Raw genomic sequence first — 17069 nt, 5'->3', positions numbered from 1 at the left:
CCTTGGTGACCCTTCAGGTACAACCAGTTTTAAACCAGTTTGCAGTTCTAAAGTAGACCTAATTGTTCCAAATGCTTTCTTTGCCCAAATTAATGAGTTTTGTAACACATAAGCCAGGATCAGAAAAGATTTAGACAATGTGCTTACTGGAAACCAAACGCTTTAGGATCAGTATTCCCACTTAAAAAAAAAAAACAGGAGTAAGGAGGGGAAAAATGACCAAATTGGGGTTCAGAACGAGAGGGCAACAATGACAGGTCAGGCCCCTGAATGACCAATTCTACTTCAGGCTGGTCCTGATCAAAGAATGACAGTTAACAGGTGCTTATATTCTTTGTAAAAAGTATCTCATTTCATTTTAGTCTCCACAGCCACAACAAGGGAGGGGTACGATTATTCATATTACAGGTGAGGAAACAGACTAGCAATATTTATTTTGCTTACTATAGTAATCAGTGATTAAGTATAATGGAATACTCAACCCTCCTGTTTCCCTGGAGGGAAGGGAATCTCCAGGTCCCAGGAGAGAACAGTGAAGTTTCTTCTCAGTCTTCTCACTCAACGCTTCCCCAGAGAGGAGCAGTGGCTGCCTGATCAGTGAGTTTAGGAGAACAGACTGAGGATGCTCAGCTCAGCCAGGCCCCACGGGCTTTTCCACTCTCCTTTTTTCAGCTTGTGTGTCTTCAACATGCATCTGTCCTCTGTACCTTGGCTTGTGTGCTGAGTGGAGAAGGAGAGGCAGGCTGCAGCCTAATTTAGGGGACAAGTATTAGTAACCGAAGGTGGCTGCCTGGATAAGCCACATCCTCCAATCTGGCTTTTATCAGTTGATAAAGCTAATATTTTGATTTCCATGTCTTATTTCTCAATTGGTTGCGAACATAAGAGGAGAAGACAGAGGGCTATTAACTAGCTCCCTCAAAGCCAAATACAAGGCACATAATAGGCACTTGATAAATATCTGTTAAATGAATGAATTTGTCCATGGCCACAGAGTTAATCTCTGCTCAGCAGAGTAGAGACTTGAATCCACGTCTGACAGAAAAGCTTATGGTTTTCTAAAATTCCACTTCAGTGCTTCTTGTAGAATGTTCTATTTCCAGGCTTTAATTCACACTTCAGTATGGCTGCCAGGAAAGGGGAAACACTGGTTGGTGTAGGCATTAACTACCTCACATGTGCGCCTAAGACCTTAGCTGATAATCTATTCGTCCAAGGCAGCGATTAGGAACAAGTTCAGCATGTCTGTTTGCTGTCGGCTATATCGTGGGCCAATCCTGACTGAGCCCTCTGGGTACACGAAGAGGGACGTGGAAGATGTGAGAAGCAGCGGAGGTGGCACCGGCAGTGCGTGTCACAGACTGGGGAGGAAAAAGGCAGGCAGCCAAGCACGAAGCAGGATGCAGACAAAAGGGGCAGGGCAAAGGGCTGGGGACCAAGAGGAGGATGAAGGCCCAATATGGATTTAGGGGGTTTGGGAGATGGAGAGGAGGCAAGGGAAGGAAGAATAAACATAAAACTCCCAGAAGAACAAAAGGCTGCAGAGATGGGAAATAAAAATAAAGAATATAAAAGGGAGGCCGGGCCCCTGGCGTAGTGGTTGGGTGCGCACGCTCCGCTGCTGGCGGCCTGGGGTTCGGATCCCGGGCGCGCACCGACGCGCCGCTTGTTGGGCCATGCTGTGACGGCGTCCCATGTAGGGTGGAGGAGGATGGGCACGGATGTTGGCTCAGGGCCTGTCTTCCCTCAGCAAAAGGAGAGGAGGACTGGCATGGATGTTGGCTCAGGGCTGATCTTCCTCGTGCACACACACACACTAAATAAATAAATAAATATTTAAAAAAAAAAGAATATAAAGGGGAGACAGATAAAAGAACAGGAGTAAATTACTTGCTATGAAAATAGTCACAAACTGATTTTCCATTTCACGTCATGATGAGAAGTGAGAGCTGACCTGTGTGCCAGTAGCCTTCAGGAACTAAGAAATAAAACAGCCAGGTTGGAAATAGTTTCAGGAGCCAGAAGATGACAAGATTCCTCCAGCAGGCAAAAGTGAAATTAAAGTAATGACAGCATCTACTACCCCTTCTCCCCTCCATCCCCCTCCAGGCACAAAAGACTGGCTGGCAACCAGTGTGAGCTCAGCGGGGACCCTGCTCTGACTGAGCTAATACTAGAGTTGCTTTTTCAGAGTATCTGGTGGAATTCAGGATTGTGTGTTCACAAACACCATATAAAAACAGGGCCATCTTGGCCTTCCAAGCAGTTTTTTCCCTCTGTTTAAAGGCCGGGCTTAGTGTTTTTCCCTCTCACTAGAGCTGCACACAAAGAAATCTCTGACACACTGCACCCACTGCAGATGAAAGTGCTTGAGTGTGAGTGAAAGCAACAATGTTCAGGGTGACATTTACTAGCTGCAAACAGTGAAATCAGAGCGCTCCAGTTCACGGAGATTAAATGTCAGGCTTTAAACATTTAGCTGAGTATTGGCTATGGAAGTTTTTAAAATTTAGGATTTAGTTTTATATTGCAAACAGCACTTAAGACATAGAAAAGAAAGACTTCTTAAAGCAGAGAAACAATTGAGCCATAAGCTGAATAAGAATATATAATTTTAACTGAAGGTGAGATGCATGCAGGACAGTTCCTGAGTTGAGCTCAACAAAACCAGTGGTGTGCGCTGCTCGTCACCATTCCAGATTAACAAGAGAAAGGTGACATTCCCCGCACTTCACATTTCAGAAGAAACAAGTCAAAATCCAAAACACAGGAGTTTCTAGGCACATATTTTCCACAGTGGGTGTGGATTTTACAAGCCAAAGGGTTTTTACATTACCATTTCAGAAAGAATGCTTATTAATGCATCTAAAAAAGTTAGAGGGGAAAACAGATTCACGTTTTTCTTTTAGGAATATTTTCCATGGATAAATTTATTCATGACAAAATTGGCTATAACTGGCAAATATAACATGCGTTTTTGTGACTAAATAATAAAATAGCACAATTTGACAATATCAGCAGTCCTTCCTTCATTCAAAACAGCTAGTAAGCACCTTCTCTATTACGCTGACTACGAGGTGCAGGACAGATATGCAGCAAACGATAATGATTAATACTTCAAGCTTGGTTTTAAACACTGTATAAGCATTATATTAGCTCCATTTTACAGATAAGAAAACGGAGGCTTCAAGAGATTAAGGACTTTGCCCAAGACCACAGGACTGCTAAATCATATGGGATGCAAACTCTAGCGACTGATTCCAAAGCCTGAGCTATTCAATTCAACTCAAGGAACTGACAGTCTGGCAGAGACCACAGGCATGTGAACAAATAAAGTTTAATGCAGGAAATGCCACAAGGACGTGAACAGAGACACAGACTGAGTAATGCTGTCTCAGTCTCAGACCTGAGAAGGAGACATTTAAGCTGGGTCTTGATGCATGAGGAGGAGTTTTTCCAGGTGAAAAAGCTAACAATTACTCTAGGCACAGGGAGCTATACTACCAAAGCAGAGAGGGCTGGGCATGTCTGTGGAAGGGTCAGAGTTCACCGTGTATTTGAAGGAGGGAGCATGGAGGCCAGGAAACAAGGCTATTCAATAGCCCGGATGAAGATAGAAAGGGAGGCTGGAGCAGGGGAAAGGAGAGGACGCCAGAGCTAGGAAAGGCAGAAGCAATATGGTCTGGTGACCTACTGGATGTGCGCAGTGAGGCACATAAACCCATAGTTGCCAGCTTTTTAGACTATTATAAAGACTGAGAATGAAGGAGGTAAGACAGATTGGGGAAGAGTGTGGGTAGGGAAGAGGAAGCTGATACCTTCGTTCAGTTTTAGAAAAGCTGAGTTACAAATACTTGAGGGATATCTGGGCATACTCTGTACTGCACTCTCTACTTCAACAAACACTGAGTGCCTTTCATACCAGGTACTAAGGAAGTTAAAAGGGGACAAAACTGGGTCTTGCCTTCCCAGAGTTCATGTACTATATAGTCTGGTTCTGAATGGTGGCAACATATTGGGGAACTAAGAGGACCATTTCTAGTTGTTATAGTGACTGAGGGGTGCTTTTTGCACTTAGTGGACAGGTGCCACAGATACAGACATTCTGCAATATCTGGGACTGTTTAATACAACAATTTTATGTTCTAGACAACTATTTTATGTTCCACTGGACATTCACATGGGTGGTAATCTGTTTATAATCATCTGATCTTAGAACCTAATTCTGTTTTACATAGAAAGACAAAATATTTTTTTGCATGTTTTATATATACACTGAATTTTTCCAAACAGAACTACCATGGAAATTGAGGGAAGACTGTACTTTGTTTTGTTTGGACCTTTACCAAGAGCTGTTCACCATTTAGGAAAATTATATCACGAGTTGGGGGAGATGAAAAAGTTCTGGAGATGGAGGGTGGTGACAGCTGCACAACAATGTGAATGTATTTAATGCCACAGAACTGTACACTTAAAAATGGTTAAAATGGTAAATTTTGTTATACATATTCTAAAATAAAAAAGTTATAAATTGGAAAAAAAAGAAAAAGAAAATTATAACACGGGAGCAAACCCACTCACAGTGTTTGAGTTACCAATACAATGCCTGCACATCAGCCTGCATTGTAGCCATCTTAATCATAGAGATTCCACACTCCAAGTCTATCTATTTGACTGAGTCTTCTGGTGTGGTCATGCCTGGAGATAATGTAAGACACATAATTTGATTACAAATTACTTTCTTTTTACTTCTCCTTTTTATTACAAGTAAGGCATTAATTGCAATTTGGAATTATGTGCTGCATAGGTAGGTTATATTAACTATGAATTTCATTTCAGGAGAGGAAAGGGCATATTATAAAATATTTGTTATAAAAAGAATACATTAGGTTGAAAGCGTTGAGAATTACTAGTGAGATAGTAGATATATACATACAGACAGATATATAAATGGAACTAAAATACAAGGGATACCCTGGGAACACCTCAGAGAGTTCAAAGTACATACAAGGGAGAAGAAGGGAAAGAGATGCTACTGGCCCTGGGGGACCTGGGAAGCTCATGGAGGAAGGATGTGAGCAGGTGCTGACTAACGTCCTCTGTTAGAATAACTCCAGAGATGTGGGGCTTGGGATCTGCCTCCAATGATGTCTATTTCTTTTGGGGTGGCTTTGATTTTTTATCAAGTTCTTTTCGATGTTCTTCCTGTATCTCCCCCACAATGGCCCTTGTTCTAGGAGGCTCCAGGGGGCAGAGCATGATGAATCCCTAGCCTACGTAGTGTCTCTTTCAGAATCTGAAAACTGTGGTGTCTGTAATACTTTCTGGTTAATCTTCTCTTCTTTAGGCTAAATCTCCCTCCTTTCTCTGACTGTTTCTCATATAACTTGGTTTCATATTCCCTCACCATCTGGGTCATTCTCCTCTGAACATGCTCCAATTTGTCAGTCGCCCTTTAAAAGTGTGGTGCCTAGAACTGAATGTGGTTTCTACAGCTGAAATATATAACTATATTTCCTAATATCCCCCAAACGGGAAAATGTTATGGCTCCACATAGTGAGACCAGGATGAGGGAGGCAGCAGTGCGGGGGGAGAGCTGTCTTAATCATCACTGCATTGCCAGTATTGAAAAATTTTCCTTTTTTGTTTAAGCAAGCTAAATCTGAATTTTTAATACTTGCAACTAGAGGTCTGATCTCAAAGAGTTTTTTTTCCCCTAGTTTGTTTTGTTTTGAGGATTACACGAAAATGTGGGTCTGGCTAATAAACACTAACAATTATTTTTATTTGCTGACAGCATCTGTTTACCACCATCCTATAGTCATTTCTTGTCTGAAGACATTTTTCTCTTAACAGACTGGTCCCTGCCCATGTGCCAAGTCAAACTAACCAAGATTGGCAGGTATATAACCCTTTTCAGGAGCTTGGCCTGTAAACTGGAATTAGCATTCCTGCCTTAAGCTTGGATCTGGTGTGTGTGTGGAAAGCCCCTGCATTCCTGTGTGTCTAGTGAACCTCAGCTGGAGCCCCACCATGCATAATTCCATCTAGGCTCCTGATTTTTCACCCCATTTTGGCTGAGATTAAAATCCTGCAATAACCTGACTGGCTCTTGCCAACATGCTGTCCCGTAGGCCGAAACAGTACCAGTTCATGTCCTCATTCCTAGTTGCTAAGGACTCTTGAGCCACAGTGACACCATCCACTGGTTTAAACCTTTGGAAGCTATAGCAGAACTCTGCAAAAGGACACCACTCTGGCATGAATACTAGCTTGCTATCCTCCATGAATGCTAGCTTGCTATCCTCCATGAATGCAATGACTTTAATGAACTGACCAACAAATAAGGGACAGGTTAGCCTTAGAAGTCTAAGCACTTTATGTCACATCTGCTGGCTGTCCAAGTTCTAACATGCTTTTGCAGCTAAACAGACCGGCTCAAACTACATGAAAGCAGGGATATTTGTCTGTTTTGTTAAAGTATCCTAAGCCTTTAGAACAGTGCTTAGGACACAACAGACACTCAACAAAGATTCATTGAACGAGTTAATGAAATGACCTGGTATGGTAGACGTCTATCTTTGTTTTGCCCAGAATTCCCTTCTTTTGAGAATTGCTTCCTCCCTATTCCATGTTATTCTGATGGGGCTGCCAATCATGACACTGAACAAGCTAGCAAATTGAGTCATGAGCTCATTCATCTGCATGTCCCTAGCCCCTAGATTCCCTACAGCTAAGCAGGTATCTGCACTCCTTCTTACTTCTGGAGAATCTGAGGCATAATGTCAGGAGGTTTGATGAATGTGGGTGGTATATGCAGGTAGATCGTTCAGAGGCTAAACTTTATGTAAATGTCCATCACAAAACCCAAGCCAACAGGATGAAATGAACCTCCAGTGATCATAAGCTTATGTTTCTAATGTTATTGACCTTCATAACTAATCAAATACCAGTATCAGAATTTATCTTATTCACATTCAAATAAATTTGAGAGGCAACTTTTTCAAACTTCTAATGATAGATGACATACAATTTTTATAATGTCAGCTTTACTATGATAACGCTATTTAAGGCTTCTCAGAAAAAATTTAATCTGTGAAATATGAAAAAAACTACATATTGAATTAAAAAGATCCAATAAATGGGGGCAGGGGCAGGAGAGCTATGGTTGTATAAGGCTTTTTAAAAATTGTGGTAAAACATACATAACAAAATTTACCCTTTTAACTATTTTTAAGTGTACAATTCAGTGGCATTAAGTACATTTACAATGTTGTGCAACCATCACCACTAACCATCTCCAGAACTTTTTCATCATACAAATAAAAACTCTGTACCTATTAAATGATAACTTCCCATTACCCCCTCTTCCCAGCCCCTGGTAATCTCTAGTCTACTTTCTGTCTCTATGAATTTGCCTATTCTAGATACCTCATATAACTGGAATTATACAATTATTTGTCCTTTTTTGTCTGGCTTATTTCATTTAGCAGTGTATCACTATTTCATTCTTTTTTATGGCTGAATAATATTCCATCATATGTATACACAACATTTCGCTATCCATTCATCTGTTAATGGACATGTGGGTTGTTTTTACCTTTTGGCTTTTGTGCTATGAAGACTGTTGCACAAATATCTGTTTGAGTCCCTGCTTCAATTATTTGGGATATACCTAGGAGAGAAATTGGTGGATCATATGGTAATTCTATGTTTCTTTTTGAGGAACCTGTATAAGGCTTTTAAAGATGACTTATAAAATAAAAATTTATTTATTTAGGAACTATATACAGCAATAAGTAAGTTATTCCTGTATATAGTTCACATATTATTACCAGAGACAGAGAGACTGCTGTAGTAAATAGAACAGAGGATACATCACTTCCTTGTGCTGAAGGAGGGAGGAATTTCTAAGTAACTACAGATCCTCAAGAAAGTAAGAGGTCAAAATAATCGCAACTTGCTAAAATGCAAACACCAGGAGTTTTACAAACATGAAATACAGTCTTCTTTAGAAAACTCAAATTTTCATTTAGAAATATAATAAGAATGAATGAATCCCATTATGTGATCATATAATTGTAGTCTCTATACGCAAAATAACTGATCAGTACTATTCTAAAGTGTAAAGGCTATGCAAGACAAGGAAAGACTGAAGAAACATCACAGATCAGAGGAGACTAAGGAGAGCTGGTAACTAACTGCAATGTGGGATCCTGAATTGGATGTGGAACAGAAAAAGGACAATGGTGGAAAAACTGGTAAAATACAAATAAAGGCTGTAATTCAGTTAATAGTATGGTACCAGTGTTAATATCTTGGTTTTGTGTACTATGGTTATATAAGATGTTAACACTAACGGAAACTGGATGAATGTTATTCAGGAATTCTCTACTATTTTTGCAACTTTTCTGTAAGTTTAAAATGATTCCCAAATAAAAATCTAAAAAGAATTACAGTCTCTGGACTTTAATGAGCAACTGAAATTGTTAAGCTAGATAATCAGAAAGAGCAGTAATTGTTTGAAGTTATAAATCTGATCCTTGAATGAGACTTCAGCATTCAAAAAGAGGAAAAAATATAATAATTTTATAGTTAGTGCCTCTAATAACAAATTCTCTCTTGTACCCTCACTGCCATCCTGGTTTTACATTTCTTCCTTCTAGATCCACACTCCCAAAGCTTTTAACTCTATCTTCTGGAACAGACTTTACATAGGAAGGCTCTCCCTAACATTTATATTTTCTCAAATCATCATCTCCTTTAACTGTTGCCAAATCAATGTTTAAAGTCCAGATTGTTCTCTGAACTTTGACAGTACATCCAGTAGCCTACTGGACAACCCCACTTCCAAAGGCAGCTGAAGTTCAGCATGTATCTAAAGCTAAACCTTCATTTCACTCATCTACCCAAGTAAGAAACATAAAACTCAGCCTAGACTTGTCCTCAATCACCTCCACTCTCTGCTCCTAAGCAGTATATGGTCTATATTGTAGTATAACATTCAATGTATTCCATTCACTAAAGTATAAAGTTGAAATCCAGCCATCTTTATCATCGATAGACAGTTAAGTTGTACCCTAAAAAAGCCAAAAGAGATTGTAGAAATTGGTTATTGGGGTAAATTCAGGACATTTTCAACGGTGAAAATGTCTCTTCTTTTGTCTTTGACAGTACACATACTAAAAGTGGAATGACACAGAAAAGATTAATATGGCTACTGTGTGAGAATGACATGCAAATTCATGAAGCATTCCATATTTTTAAGAAATTATACCAATTCTCTACAATCTTTTTCAGAGGATAGAAGTAGAGGGAATACTTCCTAAGTCATTCTATAAGGCCACAATTACCTGGCCTGGTAATTAGTTTTGGTGCTAATACCAAAACCAGACAAAGACTAAAAGAAAAGAAAACTACAGACCTATATCTCTAATGAACATAGATTTAAAAATCCTCAACAAGATATTAGCAAATTTAATCCAACAATGTTTAAAAATAATTACACACTACAATCAAGTGAGATTTATCCCATGTATGAGAGGCTAGTTCCACATTCGAACATCAATTCATGTAATCTATCACATCAACAGGCTAAAGAAGAAAAATCATGTGATCATATCAATGGATGGAGAAAAAGCACTTGACAAAATTCAACATCCATTTATAATAAAAACCTCTTAGCAAACTAGGAATAGGGGAGAACTTCTTCAATTTTATAAAGAATATCTACAAAAAACCCTACAGCTAACATCATACTTCCTTGTGAGAAACTAGAAGCTTCCCCACTAAGATCAGGAACAAGGCACTATTTTTTAACATTGTACTAGAAGTCCTAGCTAAAGTAATAAGATAAGAAAAGGAAATAAAGGTGTACTGATTGGGAAGGAAAAAATAAAACTGTCTTTGTTTGCAGATGGCATGATTGTCTACATAGAAAATCTGAAAAGAATTGACCAAAAAATTCCTAGAATAAGTGATTATAACAAAGTTATAGGATACAAGGTTAATACAAACAAGTCAGTTACTTTCCTATTGAACAATTGGAATTTGAAATTAAAAACACATTACCATTTACATTAGCACCCCAAACAATGGACTGCTTAGGTATAAATCTAACAAAATATGTACAAGATCCACATGAGGAAAACTAGGAAATTCTTATGAACAAAATCAAAGAGGAACTAAATAAATGAGGAGAGCTTTCATGTTCATGGATAGGAAGACTCAATATTGTCAAGATGTCAGTTCTTCCCAATTTGATCCACAGAGTCAACTGCAATCCCAGTAAAAATCCCAGCAAGCTATTTTGTGGATACTGACAAACTGATTTCAAAGCTTATATAGAGAGGTAAAAAACACAGAATAGCCAATGTAATATTGAAAAAGAACAACAAAGTTGGAGGACTGACACTATCTGACTTCAAGACTTACTATAAAGCTTTAGTAATCAAGACACTGTGGTACTGGTGAAAGAATAGATAAATGGATCAAAAGAACAGAATAGAGAGCCAGAAATACAGTCACATAAATACAGTCAACTGATATTTGACAAAAGAGCAAAGGCAACACAATAGAGCAAAGATAACCTTTTCTATAAATGTTCCTAGAACAAGCGAACATCCACAGGCAAAAAATGAATCTAGACACAAACCTTACACCTTTCACAAAAACTAACCCAAAATGGATCACAAACCTAAATGTAAATTGCAAAACTATGAAATTCCTAGAAGATAACACAGGAAAAAATCTAGATTACCCTGGGTTTGGTGACAACTTTTTAGATACAACACCAAAGGCATGATCCATGAAAGAAATAACTGACAAACTGGACTTCATTAAAATAAAAACAACTCTGCTCTTCAATAGACACTGTCAAGAGAATGAAAAGACAAGGCGAGAAAATATTTGCAAAAGACCTATTTGATAAAGGACTGTTATCCGAAATATACAAAGATCTTTTAAAACTCAACAATAAGAAAAAGAACACACCAATTAAGAAATGGGCCAAAGATCTTAACAGACACTTCATTAAAGAATATATACATACAGATGGAAAATAAACATATGAAAAGATGTCCCACATCATATGTCATTAGGGAAATGCAAATTAAAACAACAATGAGATATCCGCACACACCCATAAGAATGGCCAAAATCTAGAACACCGACACCACCCAATGCTGACGAAGACGTAGAGCAATAAGAACTCTCATTCACTGCCGGTGGCAATGCAAAATGGTACAGCCACTTTGGAATGCAGTTTGGTGGTTTCCAACAAAACTAAACATACTCTTACCAAACGATCCAGCAATTGCAGTTCTTGGTATTTACCCAAGGAATCAAAAACTCATATCCACACAAAAATCTGCATACAGATGTTTACAGCAACTTTATTTATAACTGCCAAAATTTGGAAGCAATCAAGATGTCCTTCAGCAGGTGAATGTATAACTAAACTGTGGTACATCCAGACAATGGAATATTATTCAGCACTAGAAAGAAATAAGCTATTAAACCATGAAAAGACATGAAGGAACCTTAAATGCATATTACTAAGTGAAAGAAGCCAATCTGAAAAGGCTACATACTGTATGATTGCAATTATATGACATTCTGGAAAAGGCAAAACTATGGAGATAGTGAAAAGAACAGTGGTTGCCAGGGGTTGAGGGGAGGGAGGGATGAATAAGCAGAGCATAGAGGATGTTTAAGGCAGTGAAACTATTCTGTGTGATACTATAATGGTGGATACATGTCATTATACATTTGTCAAAACCTACAGAATGTACAACATGAGGAGTAAACAATAATGTAAACTATGGACTTTGGGTGATAATGATGTATCCATGTAGGTTCATCAATCGTAAGAAATGTACCACTCTGGTGGGGGATGTTGATAATGGGGGAAGCTATGCATGTGTGGTGGCAGAAGGTATTTAGGAAATCTCTGTCCCTTCTGCTGAATTTTGCTATAAACCCAAAACTGCTCAAAAAAAAAAAATCTATTAAAAAAAAGTGAGAGAAACAACAAGCTACTGTATACTGATATTTCTATTAGCCATGTAAGTACTTATTTGTGTATTATGGATTTAGAAAATACCACAAGGATGAGTTAGTTCTTTTTGCCATTCCTAAGTTCCACAAAGAGAAGAAAGTCCTTGTTAACTCGAAGGGAAAAAATATCAGAGCATCATTCCATATTTAGTGAAAAGTCCTACAAATTTAGAAGAGAAAATTCCAATTCCAACAGCGCCTAGCAGAAATAAAAACACGTAATATTTTTCATTGTATTAAACAAAGAACTGGATGAAGTCAGAGGAATTGTTCTGATCATATATTTAGAATACTGTGTGCGCATCTGGTCACACTATGATCAGAAAGCCAACTCAGAAAATAACAAGGAATGGTGGGGGTATCTAAATTAGCCTAGAAACGTGAAGACCCCAATTACTTCCATATAAAATAGGATTAAGATTCTATATTATTCCTTGTTATTGAAATTCAAACACTAAATTTGATTAAGTGTTTTAGTCTTCACTTTTAACAAGTAAAAGTGATAAAAAATGAAAACATATAACCAAATTTAATTATTGTTTCATAATACGAATTCATGTAAACATTATTTAGATCTTCTGGTAAATGTCATGGCAACCCAAAATCTCTAGTTTAGGGAAATAACAGTATCCAACTTGGTCAGAAGTGGAGTTGGACCTAAACTTTTATGAACTATTTTACAGTTGTTTTGTCTTATTAGAGCAAGCTACCATGTTATTGTAGTAGAGCCCAGCAGGATTTTGCCGTTCATTAAGTAATAATTAGTTCTCCATATTTGTTACTAAGAAATACAAATGCCAGATTTGGTGGTCACCAAGGCTGTGTTAGCAGAGTTAGGGAAACTTCTGAGGTACCTCTAATTAGGCAGTACTCTGCAAGCTAGTCACATACTTCATCATCATATACTGGGTGCCCCCTTGTGAACATCCATGCTCCAGGGCCAACAGGGCCAGTAGCCCTGCTTTGGAATTTCCTAGTACACCACTTTAGAATCAGTGAATCAAAGACCCTTAAAGCTGGAACAACCTTAAAGATCAAAAGTGATATCACGGGAAAAAGTATAACCTGGGAAGACGTTGTTCAACCCTTTCTTGCGTTTGCGCCGTTCATTAAACAACAAAACACAACGTACAAAAAACAATCCAGAAGAATCTTTTCCTCTCATCACAAATATTAGAGTTGCTATATATGAATAAATGTAGAATTGTCTCATTTTTTCAGTGCAGGATAAATAACAGGTAGTATTTTCACTTGACCAAACACTACTGTTTATTCACAATTTATCCTAATCCTCCATTTCTTTTGATGGAAGTAAGTTTCCTGTGCTTTATAATAAAAATACAGCAACCAGAACCTGATGTACAGTGTTTTGCCAACAACTAAAACAAACAATCCCCCAAATCTGCACTGGCTATGTAGACAAAAGAAATCAAACAAATACTTCAGAGTTCCAAAACTAATTTATTGCTCTAATGGGGACTAGACTTCAACTTGGGTATTATACTGTTTTCGGGTCCCCAGTGAGATAAAATGCTTCAGCATACATTTTTAGCCACGAGTTATTTTTATTTTAATAGTATTGCCTTTAAGCGACTGTTCCTTAAAAAAACAAAACAAAAAACCCTCCAGCATTTCTAACTTTATGATTCTCTAATTTAATTATGCAATTCAATTACGAAGCAATGGTTTGGTTTACTTTACCCAACTTTTATCACTTTGTGTTTAGAATCATTCTCCGAAATCTAAATTGGCTGATTACCGAACAAGTTCTAATTACTCCCCAGAGACTGCGGGAGCCTGGGCTTTTAGCTTTGTTCGCTGTTTGGCTGGGAAACAGGCTTCTTCTTGTAGCGCCTGATCTGTTATTGATTTAAAAACTGACCTAAAGGGCTATTTGTTCTGGGCTCTTTGAAGTGCATTTGCTGCTCCTGCCTTCTGGAACTATACTGTCAGACATCTTGAACCCTCATGCCATATTCTTCACTACGTAGTTTGTGCAGCTGGGAATAATGGGATAATGGCTCATTAACTTGCTCTCACCTCCTAAAAAGGACCTGGGATTTAAAACACCTCCAAATAGTTATACTGGTGCTTCTGTGTCGATCAGTTCCCAGTCCACATGATCCCTCCTTCCCAGCCTTGGCCTTGGGGCCATGCCTGTCTCCTAGTTGATATACTTTTCTGAGCATAAATGCCATCCACGTCTCATAGTCATTTCCATCTTCCATGGTGCCCAGCTCAGGTCTCAGCTCATAGCAGTTAGTCAATGCAAAATAATAACAAATTTGTGAATAATTTATTTATTTATAATTATTTGTAAATTTATTTACAAATGATTTTTATTTGTAAATAACAAATATATATAAAATAATAAATATACATAAAATAAAATTCAGAAAAAATAATTTCAAAGGATAGAGATTCAGATTATAATCAGTAAAATCTTGTTCTGATATTTAGGTTTTATGATCCTAGGAAATGGCATCAGAAAGCAACTCTACATTGATAGTTGGAGGTCCTCTTAAAAAATAATTCAAAGAATAACATTTTCCCTGAGAATCAAGTGGGCATTTTGGCGGAATGGCAGCAGAGGAAGCCCTGAGTTCCTAAGGCTTGCTTATGTTTCCTAATCCTTTTTCATCTGAAGAGAGCTTTGCACAGTGTTAAACTCGCCATGGCACTCTTAGAAGAGGGGAGGTCTAAGTTCCCACGCTCTTTGATAACTAAGAGAACAGGGTACACCAGGCTAGCGGGGAGGGAGAGAGTCATGGTACCAGGAGGCAGTTCAAGGGTACCCTGAATTCCACTCACCTCTCAGTGAAGCCTAGGAGGGAAAAGAGGGTGGTAGCTGAGAAGGAGATATTTAACTGACAGAGAAGAAGGCAGTGCAGTGCTCTGCAGGGAGCTGGGATCAGGAGCTGCTAATTTTTGTCAAGGTGTGTTCCAGTTTCTTACAATCCAGTTATTAATCAAAGACCTCTCTAAGCATCCAACACATCGCTAAGCTCTGTCAGGGATAATAATAAAGCCAGAAGAATTAGTTTTTAGCCCGCGAAGTGCTCACAATCTAATTTGGGGAAGGAGAAAATTGATGGAAGTGAGATGACCAGAGAACAATTAAATGCTAACCCATAAGTTCAAGAGGAGATCTTTCTAGCTGGAGTGATAGTGCAAGACAAAGCTCAGAAGAAGCTTTGTAGGAAATGAGGAATGAATGGTGTAACTGAGAATCAGCCCCACGCCGATGAGCTCCTCCTTGAGACGGGCAGATTCAGAAGGATGTCCTTGAATAACGGTCCAGCAGGAGAGAGCTGAGATTCACTGGTAATTCCTGATAGACTGCTTTTGGAAGGGCTGGAGTCTGTGATGAAAACACAACAAGAGGGCCAAAAAAGAAAGAACAGAGAAGCAAATAATTCTTGATTCTTTTTATGCCTGAAGGGGCTCACTATGGCATGAAAATCAACATGAAAACAGTTAGACATACCACCTCATCCAAGTTGGGCACTGTGCAGACATTCCTTGGCCTAAGTTTAAAAGTATTTATTAACTCCTTGTTAGCTTCTCAATTTTTGGAAAAGAATATTTAACCCAGTGACAAAGGGATGGGGGAGGAGCTAGGAACCTACCATGAAGGCCTCTTATGCATATACTAATAATGTTCACATAAGACCATGAAATAGGTATTATGGTCCCTGTTCTAAAGATAAGGAAAAAGAAGTTTATGGAGATTAAATGGCTCACTTAAGCCTGCCCAAATATTAGAATGGCAAACCTAGATTCTGAACTCCAGTATGCACGATACCCAAGCCCATTTCCTCTGTTCCATGTAGAGAGTATACACTTTGTTACCCTTAGAGAGGAGAGAAATCTATGTTTCATTCGTATTGTGGTCTAGAGCTGAGCCTGGAGCTGGGAGTGAGAAGAACTGGGTTTTTCATCCATGCTCTGCTATTAGTTCTAAGACTCTGGATGAAGCATTCCCCCTCTTGGCTCTATTATCTTAACTTTAAAAAGAGGATGTGGAGTTAAGTAACTGCTATGGTATTATCTATATAAGTTTATGATTCTAAGTGTACAAGTGGATTCCCCACCAAGAATGACTTAGTATGACTGTTCTAATAAAAAGAGGAAGAGGAACATGAGGATACACATTGATCTTTGTATCTAGAAATCCACCAAGATATAAATAATCTAATAAATAGTAACTACTCTGCCCCAACAGCAGTGGCAGCTCCAGGACTTTAAAGAGGAAGGCCTCAGGGATAGCAGGTTTGTCTTGCTACTGTGCACAATAGGCCCACTGCCCTCACTTCTATGGCCTGCATTTAGTCCTCCATGACATGTGTGAGGCCTACAAGCCACCCCTACGCACTGCTACCACCCATCAAGGTCCTCAGGAAAAGGCGTGAAGGTTTGGACACAAACATGGTCCACTCAGGGAACCTACATAAGTGACACATCCAGAGGTACGAGACCACAGAGAGCGTGTATCCTGGACGGGGCAGTCTACCCAGCTCTGGCTGATATCCGCCCTGCAGTCCCTTCTGATTTTTCAAAAAGAGCCAGAAACATGGGCTTTTGTGCAATGTGAAATGCCTTGAACAACTATGTGGTCCAAATTCTCACCAACTACGTGAATCAGACAAAGCATGTTTGTATCCACATGTGGCCCGAGGATCATCAGTTTGCTTCAGAATTAGCTGACAAAAAAGAGAAGGGCAGGAAGCCTGACGAGTGCTAGTTCTAAACTAAAAAGAAGGTCTCATTGAAGTAGACAAGGAAAAGTCACTGAGAAAGACCTTATCCAATTTACATTTGAATAAAGTCCATCAGTAATCCATAAACTCTCACACATCTAACTCCTATATGCTTATAATTTGTGTCAACACCTATCTGCTTCCTATAGTCAACAGCAAGAAAGCCCTTACAAGAAAGGTGAGTGTGCTGGGCTCAGGGACAGAAAAAATTAGGAGAATTGTTGAAAATTAAAATTAAGCTCTATTTCCCA

The 17069-nt window shown here is 38.8% G+C and overlaps 1 protein-coding gene and 1 non-coding gene across 2 annotated transcripts in view; one reads left to right on the top strand and one right to left on the bottom strand.

Annotated features, from left to right (window-relative positions):
* The window catches only part of ALG14 (ALG14 UDP-N-acetylglucosaminyltransferase subunit), an 83925-nt gene that overhangs the window by 19572 nt on the left and 47284 nt on the right, over positions 1–17069 (bottom strand). The gene's annotated exons all lie outside the window — the stretch shown is intronic.
* Positions 9165–9266, top strand: LOC147918044 (U6 spliceosomal RNA). Its single transcript, XR_015549336.1, has one exon. It is a non-coding gene; the product is annotated as a U6 spliceosomal RNA (small nuclear RNA).

The sequence above is a fragment of the Ceratotherium simum genome, chromosome 2 (genome assembly GCF_057802395.1).
Source record: "Ceratotherium simum simum isolate JZ-2026a chromosome 2, ASM5780239v1, whole genome shotgun sequence".
Lineage (NCBI taxonomy): Eukaryota > Metazoa > Chordata > Mammalia > Perissodactyla > Rhinocerotidae > Ceratotherium > Ceratotherium simum.
This window is presented reverse-complemented; position numbering and strand designations above follow the sequence as displayed.